Source organism: Pteropus vampyrus, unplaced genomic scaffold (assembly GCF_000151845.1).
Source record: "Pteropus vampyrus isolate Shadow unplaced genomic scaffold, Pvam_2.0 Scaffold379, whole genome shotgun sequence".
In the NCBI taxonomy this organism is placed as follows: Eukaryota; Metazoa; Chordata; class Mammalia; order Chiroptera; family Pteropodidae; genus Pteropus; species Pteropus vampyrus.
Genome location: NW_011889160.1, coordinates 1,057,482 through 1,071,709, shown reverse-complemented (window position 1 = coordinate 1,071,709; position 14,228 = coordinate 1,057,482). Strand labels below are relative to the sequence as shown.

The 14,228-nt window shown below is 43.6% G+C and overlaps 1 long non-coding RNA gene across 1 annotated transcript; it reads right to left on the bottom strand.

Moving 5' to 3' along the window:
* Nucleotides 1-6,825: 6,825 nt before the first annotated feature.
* LOC105305369 lies at nt 6,826-13,040 on the bottom strand. Its single transcript, XR_897087.2, has 2 exons — nt 12,916-13,040; nt 6,826-7,258 (listed from the first exon to the last, which is right to left on the bottom strand). It is a non-coding gene; the product is annotated as an uncharacterized LOC105305369 (long non-coding RNA).
* Between the last annotated feature and the right edge of the window lie 1,188 nt (nt 13,041-14,228).

Below are 14,228 nucleotides of genomic sequence, written 5' to 3'. Positions count from 1 at the left end.
TGCTGTAGGCATTTAAAAAACAAAAAGGGATTGTAAGCTGACAAGGTCCTTGCAATCTGTGAGGTCAACCAAGGGTTGCCTCACCTAAAAAAAGTAATTGAAAAAAATAGCCGAAATTAAAAAGCAAAAAAATAAAAAAGAAAGCATATACCACATATCTTAACTGTGGGGTACAGTCAAATCAATACTCTGAAGACAATATATCTCCTTAAATGCATTATTGGAAAACAAGAAAGCTGGAAAATTAAGAGAAAAAGCAGAAATTAAGAAAATTAAACAAAATTAAGTCAAGTTGGTTGAGCTGATTCAACAACAGCCGGGGTTCTTTTAAAAAATTAATACTCAGATCATTCTTTTTAAAGACATAAAATAAGCTGTGTGGAAGAAATCCAAGTGTGGAAGAAATCCAAAATGTTGGAGACCAGTCACTCACTGATTATCTACATAAATACTATACTCCGTGCTCAGTCCTGTGATGGGTATTGTGGCTGACAAAAAGAAGTTTGCAGCTAACTCCGTCATCATAAGAGCTAATAATAGTTAACATCAATTGAGCATGTATTATGTGTCAGGCACTATACTAAGCGCCTTAGCCTTTATTAAATCATTTAATCCTTACAGCAACCCCATGAACAACTGAGCCAGAATTTCCAGACATGGGAGGAAAATACATGAATTGTACGACAGTAGAAAGTCAGAACTTTTTATATGAAACTGTTATTTTTTAATGATTTAGGGGGACTCTATATACTAAGGCCAGTGAATAATTTATCGCTTGTTATTAAATTTTTCAAAATATCCTAGGGGGAAACACAATTATCATACATCAGATTTTCATGTGCACTTGAGTCTATTGAGGGATTTTTTATTCTGTTCCACTGAACACTGACAACGCCAAATGCTAGTAGGGATGTGGAGCAATAGGAACTTTCATTAATTGCTAGTGGGAATGCAAAATAGTACAGCCACTTTGGAAGACAGTTTGGAGATTTCTTGCAAAGCTAAATATACTCTTAACAGAGGATCCAGCAATCTCACTCCTTGGTAATTACACAAAGGAGTTGAAAACTTATGTCCACACCAAAACCTGTACATGGACGTTTATAGCAGCTTTAATTGCGAAAACCTGGCAGCAATCAAGAAGTCCTTCAGTAGGTGAGTAGATAAACTGGTACATCCAGACAATGGAATAGTATTTAATGTTAGAAAGAAATGAGCTATGAAGCCATGGAAAGACATGGAGGAAACTTAAAAGCATATTGAGAGGCCAGTCTGAAAAGGCTGTCTGAGTCCAATTATTGACATCTTGGAAAAGACAAAACTATGGACATAATTAAAAGATCAGTGTTTGCCAGGGTTGTGGGGGTGTGGGAAGAGATGAAGAGCAGAGCACAGAGGACTTTGGGGGCAGTGAAAACAATTTTGTAGCACCCCAAAACCCCAACTACTTATCCCCCATACATTGCTTCATTCTTTTTCCATAACACTATAACCACTTGATAGTCTATACAGTTATTTGTTTATCTATTTCCCTGTACTTGATTTTGAGCTTCTGAGAGAATTTGATCTGTCTTGCTTATAGGTGTATTTCCAGTACCCAAACCAAATGCCCACCAAAAAGGGGTATGTGGTAATTATGTGTTGAATCTGTGAATTAGAGTCACAGACTTGGGATTTCTGGTCATTGCAGGCCCAGCCCAGGCTCTGTCTCTCCTGGCCTCAGCAGCAACAGACCCTTCTAGACAACAGAGATCTGCTCAGAATTAGGACCACCCATTTCATTTGCCTTCTCACATTTCTTTTATTGACCATGCAATCTCCCTAATTAAAGTGGAAACACCTTGAGCATATATATATGGGCTTAAGTGCCTTGAATAGACAGCCCTTCAATGAGCAAGCCGATGGAGAAATAGAAGTGCTTACTTCTAACTACTCATTTTCAGTGAATGTCCACGGGAACCATATTCAGTACTTCCTGATACTGAGGTTCAAAATGTATTGTGATCACGGCCTTGGCTACAGTAAAGATTAATCAAAGGTTTGGAGAACATAAATTAGTGTCTGGCAAACATGAGTTTGCTCCTATTGTAGACTTGATTTTGGCATGCTTCTTCCAGGTGCAGACTGTCTTCTGTGCATGTGTCACAGCACCCAGCGCAATACCACCACGACAGGCACAAAATGAATGAATGAATGAATGAACGAATGAATGAATGAACGAACGAATGAACGAACGAACGAATGAACTAGAGCCAAATGGCAGCTTCTGACATTTACCTTTATTTCAAAGGTAATGTAGACCAAATTAACCTAAAACTACAGATGTCTCTCACAGAACACATTAAACAATTTCTTCAAGACTGTTTTCTTTTCATCAACAGGAAGGTATGTAAGGACAATACACAAGAAAAATCTTGCTTCCTTCAATGATTATACAATTAGAATGGGGTAGATGAGTCAATTTTAAAAAGTAATAAATGAAAAGAGCAGAATCTAACGAAGCAGTAAAGTGGTTATTAGTCTGGGCAGTGGGTACAGAAACTCAACTGACCTGAATCAGGTGATTAAAAGTTGCAGAGGAGGTAAAATAATTGGATGAGGTGCAAGACACGGAGTGGCCTGCTCTGCTAGCCTGCAGTGCAGATAGAATCATCACAGAAGTAGCAACTTGTCCTGTGTCCAGACCAGAATCTCTGACCATGAACAAATCACAGTCCTGCATTTAGATTGAATATGTCACCTTAATGAGGTGTCAAAACACGCACAGAGATTATGGCAAGTAAATCAAACCCATGTTATCAGCAATCCATGTCAAAATAAGGAAAAAATTTCTGATTATTGTGACATTAGCTTGTTATTTAAGATATTTGAAGGAACTAAGATAACTCAATGTGTTAGAGGATCCAATACTTTGAGTTTGAAATGCTTAAAGGAATTTCAAATTAGGTTTGTGATATTTTAATTTAAAAATATCTAAAAATTTAAGTTTATAAACAATGAATATTTAAAAGATTTTGATTTATTGAATCTGTAAGTTTAGGCTTAGATATTTAGTATTTGGGTTCTTATAGAGATTTAATCAGATTTTAGGTCTTTCAAATTAGCTATTGAAAGTGTAAAAATCAAACACATTAAATATGTTGGTGACTTTGAAATATCTAAGAAAATCAGATTATGTGAATGAGCAATGTTTATGGCTTAACCCATTAAGTTTTGAATTAATTGAGCATTGCTCAAAAATTAAGCAAAAGCGTTCGTATTTATATACAAAACCAACTAGTTTGTAGTTTTAACAAGATTTGTAAGTTGATTTTAGACATAGGACAAATTGGATTTTTAAATGGACAGCTTTAATAACTATGATATTATTTAAAACATGAGGAGCTATAAGAATCCAAATACACAAAAGCACTGATCAGATGCTAAAATCCCAGTGGACAGCATCCATTCGTTTCGATCCAAGTCCAGAAACTCAGAGCACCTGGCCTCCAAGAGGCATGAGGAACTTCACACACACTGTAAGGCAGAGTTTATTCTTCACGCCTCCTTGCTGATGGGGATGGGGAGGAATAGCAATGAGGTGTGGAGCTTTGCCTTAGCTGGCAGCAAAGACCTAAGAGTGTCTGAATGACTGGTGTGTTTGGCTGGCAGAGGGAGGACCACTGAACCCCAGCTCCAGTGGTTACAGCTCCAGCAGCCCTGATGACATTAGTAAAAGAGCCAGTGGTGGGCTTATGAGGCTCCCACTAATCTGACAGTGAAGTTCAAATGGGACTCTGTTGGGCCTCTGTACATTGTTATCTTTAAATTTTTAAACTTGCATACAGTAAAATATACTTTTTAGTGTAGTTTTGACAAAGGCACGAAGTCATATAACCATCGCCACGCTTAAAACAGTTCCATCATCTCCCAAATTCCTTCATGTGCTACCCCTAATCAAACTCTCTCCCCCTCAAAACTCCCTTAAACCCTGATAACCGTAGATCATCCCTACAGTTTTGCCTTTTCCAGAATATCATATAAATGGCGTCATTCAGTAGGTAGCGTTTTGCGTCCGGCTTCTTCACTTAGCACAGTGTTTTTGAGATGGATGTTATTCTAATAGTTTGTGGAATATTCTGCAAGCGTTGCTCATCCATTCCGCCACCCACTCCTCTGGCCAGAGATATTTTAAAACGTTTGCAAACCCTCTGCATGCTTACTTTTGAAGGCTTCTCCACAGCACTGCGAACATACTAAAAGGCAGCCATTCTTCATATTCGATAACTTTTTTCCTATAATTTTTGGAAAGATCTTAGAATTTGCTTTTGAAATTATTTGAATTGGTGATTGTGACTCTTCACTAATTAAGAGAAAAATGTTTTTAAAAGCAAATATTGAATTTAACCATTAATGAAGTTCACAGGAATAGAAAGACATTTAATCACATTTATATTTCTTTTACAACTTCCTTATGTTAGAGCTAATGCCTTTTTTTTCCAGGTCTCAAACATTTCTGCAGGCCCCTAGAGAGGCACAGAGCTTGGGCACCAGGCCCCAAGCGCTTGACAGAGCCCTACAACAATCCTGACTGAAGGCATCACAGTTCCAACCTATACCAGTGAGAGAAGAGACTGGAAGACTGCTTGCTCTGAATCATAACTGTCCTTTGTTAAAAAAAAAAAAAAATCATACGGCAGTTCTCTTATCTCACAAACATACATACCATGTAAAAATGTATGTGTAAATTGTTCAACACAGACATACTGATAAGAGTCTATTAGTAAGGGATCGCTTCCACTGTGACACATCACATAATGGAATACTATGCAGCCATGAAAAGGGGTGAGGTAGATATGTAGAGATTTTCAAAACTAAGTGAAAACAAGTTAGAGAAAAAAGAATATTGAGTCTGGTTACATTTCTGTAAAAATAAATATCATTATAGTTTAAAATGTTAGTAAATCCATAGGAAAAGAATTGGAAGGTATACAACCAATTTAACCATGGTTACCTCCAAGAGAGGAGTTTCTGCATGTGTTGTGTGTATGTGGTTTGGGGTTGGGGAAGCTTTCATCATTTACTCTGATGTAACCTGTGAGTACTTCGCAGTGAGCATACATTACTTTGGTAATCGGGAAAACTTGTTAAGTATTACTTTAAATAACCCAAACACCAGCAGGACTATTAAAAGATGTGAAGATCCGAATTTCCGAGCACGTTGTGGATGGGCACTTGACTGGTCTTAGGGTAACAAGGTCCTTGTCCCCTTGTCTCAAGGCCCAAACCGCCTAAGCCCAAACTCCTCCATCCTCTTCTTTCTACAACCAGACACTCTCCCACCGAACAATCATCACCCACAAAGACCTAGATTATCTTGGTTGAGAGGTTTCTGGAAAATAAAACTTTCACACAGGGAAGTTACAGGGCGCTTTGGTTGAGAACGGGAATTGGAGGACGAAGCTGGCGCTCAAATCCTTCACGGCATCTAGAGAAATCCCAGACTGGCTACTGTGCACCTGCTCCAGAGAGGCCGCTTCCGTCTAGGAAGACCCTGGGACACTGGTGTGTCAGCACTAGGATGACAGGTGACGGAGATAAGCACGCACGCACGCACAGAGTGCCACGTCCACAGGAGCTTCAGGAAGACGCTCATAGCGAGGTGTCGAGATGCTGCCCCAGAGGTCTGGGAGACCAAGGGGAATCTGCAGAACATTAAAAGTCGAAAAAGGGCCTTAGGAAACCGCTTGAGAACAGCAGGCCGGTGACAGAGCTGGAAAGCAGTAAGTCCATCCATTCGGTGTCCCGTTGGCCTCACAGTCTGCTGGCGGTGGGCCTGCGGGCCCTCACTCGCTCAAGACATGCAGTCTTGAGCTCCCATACCTGAGGAGCTGCTGGGACATGTCAGAAGTTTGTCCAAGGGACACTGTGATGCTGTGGTGGCCCTAAGGGGCCTCTTTGCTTCCCCCCATAGTTGCTTCAAACACTGAGCATCCATACTTGGGTTCCCATAGTCACCTGTTCGGGATAAGCAGCAGAGAAGACAGGAGAATGTTGTGTGGACCAAGTGGCTTTTGTGGAGAATAAGTGGGCGCCCCACACCCCAGCCGCCCGGGTGTTGGGGTCTGCCTGTCACTTTTGCCGTCTACAGGCAGTGGGAGGGCGCGGGCCACGGCCAGAGACGAGGCTGGGCAGCCACCAGGTTGTTGCTTTTCCTTCCCTGTGCTGGCACAGCTGTCCTAGGAGGGGAGGACTGAGGGAGCGACGGAAGTCTCATTTGTAAAATAGGTTTTGTTCACTTAACACAACTGGTGCTTCCATTCCGTCCTTGCTTACACTGAGTTCACCGGAGCTTCAGAAGCGGCCCTCGGATCTGGATCTGGACCCAGAACCCTGGACCCCTCCCCTGCCTCAAGACAGCAGACTCAACCATCCTCCGAGGTAAGATGCTTCTTCAGAAGGGAGCACAGGGAGAGGGGACAGGATCGGTAAGTGGAATAAATACAGAGACAGAGCAAAGGCAAAGAAAAGGGGACAAGGTAACACTTACCTACCACCTACATTGCCGAGTGACTCACCTGCTCTGGAGGGAGGGGTCAAGGGACAATGAATGTGTTCAAGGCAAAGCGGGGCTTTGCTGGCAACCGAGACTCCTTGAATCACCAGGACTAGCTCATCATCCCTCAACTTCTGTGAACGGCGTCCTTAAATCGACCCTACTCACCTCAGGGATGTCCCCTGTCCTCGGGCTAGAACCTAGCACAAATGCTCTTCAATTTCCTCTCAGTCCTCTGTGACCACGGGTCTCGTTTAACAGCCCGTTCCATACTGAAAACTCTCCATACATTTCTTTTAAAACCTTTTATTCAATAATATATACTTTTAAAATTATAATATGTAACTGCCCATCATGCCACATATGCCCCCGTTCCCCCGCTGTGGAGCCTGTGGTCTGCTGGGAAAACAGGCGGCCACTGGACGGGTCAAGGGGCGCCGGGGAGCAACAGTAACCAACAACCATTCTGCATACCCTTCACGTTTCCCATGCTTTCTGGGTCAGGAGGAAGTCAACAGGAAGCCAAAGGCGTGTGAACCTTTTACATTCGGAAGTGAGGTTTGATATACGGTGGTGGGCTGCCCTTCGGTTGGTCTAGTTCATGCTTGCCAAACCCGCCACCGTTTTGTGTCTGCTCACGGAACGTGATCTCTCTACACACGTTAAGACGTTTGATTTGGTTCTCGTTCTGCTTATGGAAAAGTGGGAGGAACCGCAACAGACCTGGGGAAAGAGACGGGAGGAGGGGAAAGATGGCATTAATCAATCTGACCAGGAGTGAGGACAGGCCTCCACTTGCACATGGCTTCCTTCTTTTGAAGAAAGCTGGGAATAGTATGCAAGCTTGACTTGCCACTTTGTGCAAAACCTAGCAAGAACTATGATTTTGGGTTTCCAATAGTACCTCCCTTTTGCTTCCTCTTCTGATCACTATTAAGAGACAGTCTTTGCACAGCCTTCCGCGAGAGCGAGGGGGAAGCTCTGGACACCACATGTGACCGAGTCTCTTCCCTTTCTCTTGGGTCCAGGATGCTGACCAGTCCATGCAAGCCAAACCTCGAGGTTGGCAGTCCACCTCCTGATCCCCATCAGACCTGATCCACTTTACTGAGGACAGCCTGGGACTAAGGATTAGATGACTGTATTTACACAGGGAAAGGGCTGAGTCTACTCCGAGAGAAAATGGAGCTCAAATGTTTTTAACTCTCCCTGCAGTTGGCTGTCTGGCATGGCCTGCACACTATTTCCCCGTCCAAGTCCAGCACAGTGCAGTGGGCGGTGAGATGCCAGCCACAGAATTCTAGCAGCATGTCTCAGAACAGTCCCACAGCACTGAGGCAAAGAACTATGCGCCTGGGAAGCTGTCACACAGAGACATCATTTCATGAAAACTTCCCTTGGGTAAAGGAAGGGTACTACTGCTTAGTATTTGAGAAAGCCCACAGGGTGCGTAAAGTTAAGGAAAAAAATGGCTCTACTGTTTGCCCTTAAGCATTTCCAGCAACCGACTTCCAAGCGTCCAACTCCACAGAAGGATCAGGGAGAGGAAAACACACTAATTAAAGACACCGCCATCTGCCAGACACCAGCGCGTCCGCTAGTGATGCACAGAACGGGGTGGGGAGAGATTGTCACAAATGCAGAACACTCTGCCACAAAGGTTCCAGTCGTGCAATACGACAGGCCAATCCCGAGAAGCAGGTGTCAAGAGGTGTGTGATTCAGAAGTGAGAACCAAGAAACCGAATAATCCCCTCCACGACACACCTGTCCCACCTCTCCTCCTAAAGGAGGCTTCACACCAAGGTGATTAACTAACTGCAACCACCATATGCACACCTTTGCAGTCCAAGGTTTACCCCTCCTCTCCCCCAAGAGACAGGAAACGCAAGCTTATGGTCCTCGGAGCAGTGGCTTGTCTCCCACTCGGGAAGGCTGGTGATGATCAACATTTTTATTTATGGAAAGAGGATTTAACATAGCATTTTCCTTTCCTCTAAGGGCAGCAGCACAGAAATCATACATCAGTCATCCAGGGATACAAATAGGTGGCCAACTGTGTCTGAAATAGTCATTTGTAAAGGGTCACCAACCAGGCAGCGTTGCTTTTCTGCAAACAGAAGTAAAGTCGGCTCCATGGTTCTTGAAGATTTATCCAAGCTTTCCACTGGGTGCCAAGATTTCTGTCCCAACCTCTTAGTCACCACATACAGCAAGAAAAGCCAGCAAGTGAAAAACTGTTAATTTATTGATTCAATGAAAGTTGTCTTTTTTGAAACAATCCTCAATACATGTAGTTCAGGATTAAGTATCACATTTGTAGCACATTGTTGAGTCTCAACACAAAAGTATGCACCACCTGTATAATCCCGCCTCATCGCTTTCCCCAGCCTCTCCAAAGCCTGCGTGGGGTCGTTTTCGTTAACACATCCATGTAGCTTAAAAAGCGTGTAATTACTGGTTTTCTTAGCTAGGTGTTTCCCCACCACCTTCCCTCTCCCATTCCCACCCTGGGCTTAGTTTTTAAAGGCAGGACATTATTCAGTCTTACCGATTTATTAAGCTCACGGACAAACTTTGGCTTTGTGTGCTCATGTGGACCCCTTTGCTTTCAAAAGGGTTTCTATTTTAATGACCTTGACTCTGATAAGTTACTATCCACTCCTATTTATTTGCAGGAGGGAAGTTTGCTTTTTCCTGTGGGTGCTCATGCACAGGTTTAGTAACACAGGTTTCTAAACGAATCATTTAATCTGAACCGGCATTAAACGTTTACGGGGCTTAGGTCCATTTCAATGCACATATAACAATTCTTCCAACTGTTAAGCTTTTATCTCAAAATAATTTTGCTTCCCTCCTCGGCAGTGCAGCACCTGGGAGAACCTAAGTCATTTCCCTGAGTAGGCACAGACTGAGACCCTCGGCCGCCAGCTCTCTGGGGCTCAGCGTCCGCCTCAAGAGCATCCCCTTTCAGTCCCACTGGAAGTGGCACATGGGCAGAGCCCATCGCAGGCCACGTTCCAGAACGTGAACTCCGTGGCCCCTAGTTCTCCCCGCTCAAGAAGTCATGCTCTCTCAAGCTCCACCTTTGACTGCTTTGCTTATTGGCTCCCTTTCTTCTTTGAACAGCCCCCTACCCCAGCCTCTCCCCCCCACCTCCGGCTTACAAGCTCTGCTGCCTCCTGATTGGTCAGCCTGAGAGTACCTTCCTTCTCTGCAAGGGAGTCCACTGCTTTGAGCCTTGTGGGTACCGACGTGCTAGACAACGTGTGTTCGGAGACCCAGCGGAGCGGCTGACGTTTAAGCGGCCCACAGAACTGGCCTCGGCACTCCTCTACTTGGTAAGGAGACCCGGAAATGCTTGGTCCGCTTATTCATTTGATGGCTTCTCCCACCCAGGCACCTACCACAGGGACCGGATAGGATGGGAGCAGACCAGCTGATATGATCCAGGGCAGAGTGAACTGCAAGCAAACCACAGATGAAAATATTAGCAGTTCTGCTCTCAGCGTAGGATTTCTCAGCTGAAGCAAAACCTTGTAGTTGTGCTCACTTGTGGTCAACGGACTATGTACCATCTGTATGTGGCACAGGAACCTTTCGTTCTCACACCAGGCCTGTGTTCTTGAACACAGGCAGTACCTGAGATGACAGTGTAACACTACCCTGCTCCCATTTTTTTTTTTTGCTTTTCCTTAGGAAGTAGTTAAGTCCTATCATAGGCACTTTTAACCTGTTATAAGGTAATGAAGCAAACAAAATGTCTAATGAAAAGTACTGAGATGAATTTAAGAAATATGCTGAAAAGGACGTCGGGTGGGCAAACCTACCGTGGCTTACTCTAAACGCGACCAGACTCCCGCTCCTGCACACGCACGCGCGCGCGCTCACATCCCTCTTTTGGAGCTCTCCCAAGACCCACTCCTGACCCAGGTAAATGCTCTAAAATCTCAGAGAAGCTAGGTCCATCCGGACACAAAATGATTTTGGAGACAGGTAAAGGAGAAAAGGTCTGGACTAGACTCACTTCAGTTTGGGGGAAAACCTGCAGTCACAACTGGCCAGCAAGCTGGGTGTCAAGACCAGACTCAGAAAGGAGTGAGCATTTTAAACTCGGTTCTGCTGTACGTCTAAGGCATGAAGAGAGGTAAAAGCACAGGTGGTAGAAAAGTAAACCGTATGCATAAAAAGGAAGGACTACTCCCGTGTCAAAGCCGCCGTTACGGAACGCAAGGACAGGCAGGCTAGCTGTTTGCACCTGCTAACTCGTAACCAAAGGGTGGAGAGGCACCAGTAAATCACCTGACTCTTTTCCAGGTGCTTGTATTGTCTCTGGGGACCCAAGGGAAAGAAACAGGGTTACAACTTCACCAAGACCCTCCAGTAGGCTCCGCCTGCCTGGTCCAGACAGGCAAATTTAAAAAAGGTGGGGAGGGGCATGGGAGACAAAGGAGGAAATGAGGAGGGGGGGGCAGGAAACACACACAATGGCACATCTCCCTGATAATAGCCAACAATTCGGTGTTGCCTAAAAGGGGACATTAGAAGGCTTTTGATAATCTAAAACACTGAGTTTTACTGCCTGACATAGCAATATCGGTTCAGCCAAGAACTCATGTCTTGTCTTTAATTTTCAGGTAGAACGTATACATTAATATACAGAATGTGCAATGCAGGCAAGTAGTACTGGTATGAGGACTTTAACTGAATGCATTTTCTGGCTTTGGGATCTTATTTTTATTTTTTAATCTGTAAGCTCAACTCTGTAATAAGAGTTTTATTTATATTTTAAGTTCCCACCAACCAAACAACAAAAATAGAATCTACATTTAGAGATAGGACCTGCTACCAATACCAATATGATTTTATTGGAATATGGAATGTAAACAGATGCTTTCGAACAAACAATCTAACCTTATTAAAATGTATGGCATTATTAAATAGTTAATAAAGAAATCCTAAAGTGTGATGTGGTGGTAGACACCCCTAGCTCTAGCCTCGGTATGTGAAGTCCCCACAGCTGTGGCATGGCTCTGCAGCCGGGGTGAGGGGACTGCTTGCAAACCTTGTTGGTGACAAGTCTCCAAATGAAATCAGCCCTATTTTTTTTAAAACAAAATCTAGCTTCCTTTGCTAACGTGAAGGCTAGCACAATGGATCCCAAGCTTTGATACTTGCTCCGGGAGCTCTACTTCCTTCCCCAAGCTCCTCTGTCACCTGGGTCATGGGCTGGCCCTGCCCACACAACGCCAGTCCCTGAAAGCGAGACAGACTCATCTTTGCCATCACATTCATCTTTTACCTATCAGAGATTAACAACGCAGATTACCCTGATTACAGTGGAAAATTATTTCTCATGGGAATAGAAACGGGCAAAAAAGGGATGGGGAAGAACATTTTTTTCACCCAATAGGTCATTCCTGAATAAATTCTAATAGGACCTTTTTCTCCCTCCCCAACCTGCCTAAAGACTGACTTTTCCAGCTTTAGTTATGGCTGTGAACAAAAAAAGTCTTTGTTTCAGAGAGATGCATTAAAATAGTGCACATAGGGATGTGCTGGGAAACTGAGGTTTCCTCATGTTATAAGGCTGCCAAAAAAAAAAAAAAAAAGCTACACAAAAAAATACCAACAAGATTTTATGGTTAGGCAAATCAACAAAGGTTACAGTGAGCTCTAAGCGATGCACTTAGCATCTAAGTTTTGAGACAGGTGGACCTACGCACGGCATCGTGAGGTCTATAGTGACATTTGCCGACATTAAAAGGGGACTCGTGAACGTGACTGCAGCTTTCTCCCAAATGAATACTTAGAAGGAAACTGCAGGGACGAGGTTCATTTCCTAGAGAGCTCATGTCATAAAAAAATACATAAAACATGAATTTGTAAAAGAGCTTTAAAAAAAAATACTGTCACTGTTGTAATATCTCCTTTTTGTAAATGAGGCTGGTGTGTCAGTACAGACTGCTGACGTGTTGCTAAAACGTGGGCCTGAATCTCACCCAAGGAAACCCAGACCACAGTGGAATAGATAGGAAGTCAGATATTCAGAGCTTGTTGACCGAACGGGTGAACTCAACAGTGGTCTCCTATTAAATAAAGGAAACTGTACAACAACTCCGAGTGTCTCATCTCCCATGCATTCCAAAGGGAGAGGCCCCTCAGATCCTGAACTATGTGCATCACCACGCTGCCAGGGCGGCAGCTCCCTGGAGACTAGTACTGGGGAGTTTTTCTTTCTTTTTGACAGACTTTTAGGTCTTTACTCTTCTTTGCATTTAGAAGGAATGACTAGAATTTCTTTTTTATCACACTGTAGTTTTCCTTCAAGATTTGTGTTTGGTTGGTTGGTTTTATTGGCAAGCATCGACGCCGCATTACCCGTCGCTTTCCAGTCTTCATCGGGCTGCTGTGAGACCACTGGAAAGTACAGCATTATCTGCACAGGGCTGGGACTGCTCCTTCACCACGGGGTCTGCAAGGAAACCGGATGGAAGTGAGCAGAATCAGGGTTGGTCCGTGTGGAAGAGAACATTATAGCAAATCCAACCCTCCCCAGGGAGACAGAGACACGCTGCTAGAGATCAGGATCAGGAGGGCAACAGAAATGACAGAATTAAGGTTGCAAAAAAAACCAGACACTGAAAAAACGATCGGGGGACTTGCGCTCACACCTCCTCAGAGCACAACTCCAACTACCAGACTCGTGGAAAAGAGCGGCACAGAAATACAAACTTCCCAATGCTCAAAATTTCTACTAATTTTCTTATGTTACTTCTCTCGGATACTAGCATCATACTCAACCCCTGATATCTTCAGAGCATGTGCAGTAATAAGCACTTCCGAGGGAAGGGTGACCAGAAAGAGCCATTAGAAGACCTATCGATTTTAAACGACAGTAGTTAAAAAATGTATTTTTTTGGTAGAAGTATGTGGTGTATTCAGAAAAGCAAACAGTTGATGATTCACATATTGTAAACTGGTGTTAATTCAATCTACCTCAAAGGGTGAAAATAGCTTTCTGTGCCAGAAATCGGAATGAGGACGTCCAAGTCGTACTTGACCTTTTAAAGTTGCTGTCTACTAATGTTTATGGGCCAGTGGGCTCAAGACCATATAGCAATTTATTTTTCAGGCAAGAGTTAGTTAAATCTCCAGAGGGGACAAAAGGAGAGGCAAAGATAGCATATTGGCTAAGCGACAGACAGGTTGCAAGTTTTCATCCCAACTGCAGATAGTGAATTGAGACGGGTCACTTCACTTCCCTTATTCTCAGTCTCCTCTGACCGAACTAAGTGATTTCACGTTGCTGATAGTTAAGAGGAGAGTGTGAGACGTGCCTTCTCTATCAGTGGGGAGAAGCCACCACATTAGCTGACTATGGAGACAAACTCTGAAATGAGGCCTAAGAAAGTCAGTAATTCAGACAGGGTTTTAGTGAGGTCTTTCCGGACCTGTCCTCAAGTTCCTTCTATTTATTTAACTTAGCTCCTTCTCTAAAAATATACTATTCGTTACCTTATTATTTTCAACTAGTAACTTGTTTTGGGGTGGGAGATCTTTGATTAGGTTTCCACACAAATGTATACATTTAAAAACAAATTTTAGATACTTGTGATCTGTCAGCTCAGGGCCACCGGGCATGGTCAAACAGACCAGACTCAAGAAAGCGACAGCGGTGAACAGGCAAACAC